Source organism: Salvelinus namaycush, chromosome 3 (assembly GCF_016432855.1).
Source record: "Salvelinus namaycush isolate Seneca chromosome 3, SaNama_1.0, whole genome shotgun sequence".
Taxonomy (NCBI): Eukaryota; Metazoa; Chordata; class Actinopteri; order Salmoniformes; family Salmonidae; genus Salvelinus; species Salvelinus namaycush.
Genome location: NC_052309.1, coordinates 90,749,920 through 90,753,842, shown reverse-complemented (window position 1 = coordinate 90,753,842; position 3,923 = coordinate 90,749,920).

The window sequence follows — 3,923 nt, the reverse complement described above, 5'->3', positions numbered from 1 at the left end:
CAGGTGTGCCGAATGAATGTTTGGTCTAAAGTAGGACAATTACATATATCATTGCATAAGCCAGACATAATCAGGCCATCATTCTCCCTCACGTTACGTTTTAGCCGTCGATATCGGATATGACAACATGCATATGTGTCACAGGTGAATTCAGTCGTGCCAACCAAACGCTCTCCTGACATAACATTGATCTCTGAATGTACCACACTCTGCCTCTATGGAGGATGCTCCATAGAAACACTACTTACTGTAGACTCATGACCACATGTCACCGGTGAATTCAGTCATGCAAACCAATCAAGCTGTTCCCAAAGTGCTCCCCTCCCTTTCCCTAACTGTGACCCTTGCCCTCTGATTGCAGATCTGTAGGGTCTGGAGTGTTTCTGTGGAACCACACATGCAGAGATCATCTGTTCAACTACTCTGCATCTCACAAGACACGGCGCTTGGAACCAAAAACCTCAAATTTGGACTCATTAGTCCAAAGGAAAGATTTCCATCTGTCTAATGTCCATTGCTCGTGTTTCTTGGCCCAAGCAAGTCTCTTCTTCTTATAGGTGTCCTTTAGTAGTGGTTTCTTTGCAGCAATTTGACCATGGAGGCCTGATTCACGCAGTCTCCTCTGAACAGTTGATGTTGAGATGTGTCTGTTACTTGAACTCTGTGAAGCATTTATTTATTTTATTTATTTGTGCAGTTAACTCTAATGAACTTTTCCTCTTCAGCAGAGGTAACTCTGGGTCTTCCTTTCCTGTGGCGGTCCTCATCAGAACCAGTTTCATCGTAGCACTTGATGGTTTTTGCAACTGCACTTGACGAAACTTTCAAAATTCTTGAAATGTTACGGATTGACTGACCTTCATGTCTTAAAGTAATGATGGACTGTCATTTCTCTTTGCTTACTTGAGCTGTTCTTGCTATAATATGGACTTTGTCTGTTACCAAATAAGGCTATCTTCTGTATACAACCCCTACCTTGTCACAACACAACTGATTGGCTCAAACGCATTAAGAAGGAAAGAAATTCCACAAATTAACTTTAACAAGGCACACCTGTTAATTGAAATGCATACTTGAAGTTCGTTGAGAGAATGCCAAGAGTGTGAAAAGCTGTCTTCAAGGCAAATGGTGGTGACTTTGAAGAATCTCAAAAGACTCAGTGACAGTGCCATATATATCTACTGTAGACTCAGTGACAGTGCCATATAGATTTACTGTAGACTCAGTGACAGAGCCATATATATCTACTGTAGACTCAGTGACAGTGCCATATAGATTTACTGTAGACTCAGTGACAGTGCCATATATATCTACTGTAGACTCAGTGACAGTGCCATATATATTTACTGTAGACTCAGTGACAGTGCCATATATATTATATATACTGTATATATATATATATATATATATATGTACTGTCTTAGAACAAATGAACAAACATTCGGATTCAGAACACTGTGTGTTGACTAATCTGGACACTGTGTGTTGAGTTAATTGGCTGAGTCATTAACCACCCACATTATCCACCCACATTATCCACCCACTGTTACGTTGAAGAGACACGTTCTCTACTGTTTCCACTGGGTCTACATGACGTATCTTTTCATTTAAACTGAGACTCAGCGATATGACAGGTTCTCTACTGTTTCCACTGGGACTACATGACGTATCTTTTCATTTAAACTGAGACTCAGCGATATGACAGGTTCTCTACTGTTTCCACTGGGACTACATGACGTATCTTTTCATTTAAACTGAGACTCAGCGATATGACAGGTTCTCTACTGTTTCCACTGGGTCTACATGACGTATCTTTTCATTTAAACTGAGACTCAGCGATATGACAGGTTCTCTACTGTTTCCACTGGGTCTACATGACGTATCTTTTCATTTAAACTGAGACTCAGCGATATGACAGGTTCTCTACTGTTTCCACTGGGTCTACATGACGTATCTTTTCATTTAAACTGAGACTCAGCGATATGACAGGTTCTCTACTGTTTCCACTGGGTCTACATGACGTATCTTTTCATTTAAACTGAGACTCAGCGATATGACAGGTTCTCTACTGTTTCCACTGGGACTACATGACGTATCTTTTCATTTAAACTGAGACTCAGCGATATGACAGGTTCTCTACTGTTTCCACTGGGTCTACATGACGTATCTTTTCATTTAAACTGAGACTCAGCGATATGACAGGTTCTCTACTGTTTCCACTGGGTCTACATGACGTATCTTTTCATTTAAACTGAGACTCAGCGATATGACAGGTTCTCTACTGTTTCCACTGGGACTACATGACGTATCTTTTCATTTAAACTGAGACTCAGCGATATGACAGGTTCTCTACTGTTTCCACTGGGACTACATGACGTATCTTTTCATTTAAACTGAGACTCAGCGATATGACAGGTTCTCTACTGTTTCCACTGGGACTACATGACGTATCTTTTCATTTAAACTGAGACTCAGCGATATGACAGGTTCTCTACTGTTTCCACTGGGTCTACATGACGTATCTTTTCATTTAAACTGAGACTCAGCGATATGACAGGTTCTCTACTGTTTCCACTGGGACTACATGACGTATCTTTTCATTTAAACTGAGACTCAGCGATATGACAGGTTCTCTACTGTTTCCACTGGGTCTACATGACGTATCTTTTCATTTAAACTGAGACTCAGCGATATGACAGGTTCTCTACTGTTTCCACTGGGACTACATGACGTATCTTTTCATTTAAACTGAGACTCAGCGATATGACAGGTTCTCTACTGTTTCCACTGGGACTACATGACGTATCTTTTCATTTAAACTGAGACTCAGCGATATGACAGGTTCTCTACTGTTTCCACTGGGTCTACATGACGTATCTTTTCATTTAAACTGAGACTCAGCGATATGACAGGTTCTCTACTGTTTCCACTGGGACTACATGACGTATCTTTTCATTTAAACTGAGACTCAGCGATATGACAGGTTCTCTACTGTTTCCACTGGGTCTACATGACGTATCTTTTCATTTAAACTGAGACTCAGCGATATGACAGGTTCTCTACTGTTTCCACTGGGACTACATGACGTATCTTTTCATTTAAACTGAGACTCAGCGATATGACAGGTTCTCTACTGTTTCCACTGGGTCTACATGACGTATCTTTTCATTTAAACTGAGACTCAGCGATATGACAGGTTCTCTACTGTTTCCACTGGGACTACATGACGTATCTTTTCATTTAAACTGAGACTCAGCGATATGACAGGTTCTCTACTGTTTCCACTGGGTCTACATGACGTATCTTTTCATTTAAACTGAGACTCAGCGATATGACAGGTTCTCTACTGTTTCCACTGGGACTACATGACGTATCTTTTCATTTAAACTGAGACTCAGCGATATGACAGGTTCTCTACTGTTTCCACTGGGACTACATGACGTATCTTTTCATTTAAACTGAGACTCAGCGATATGACAGGTTCTCTACTGTTTCCACTGGGACTACATGACGTATCTTTTCATTTAAACTGAGACTCAGCGATATGACAGGTTCTCTACTGTTTCCACTGGGTCTACATGACGTATCTTTTCATTTAAACTGAGACTCAGCGATATGACAGGTTCTCTACTGTTTCCACTGGGACTACATGACGTATCTTTTCATTTAAACTGAGACTCAGCGATATGACAGGTTCTCTACTGTCTCCACTGGGTCTACATGACGTATCTTTTCATTTAAACTGAGACTCAGCGATATGACAGGTTCTCTACTGTTTCCACTGGGTCTACATGACGTATCTTTTCATTTAAACTGAGACTCAGCGATATGACAGGTTCTCTACTGTTTCCACTGGGTCTACATGACGTATCTTTTCATTTAAACTGAGACTCAGCGATATGACAGGTTCTCTACTGTTTCCA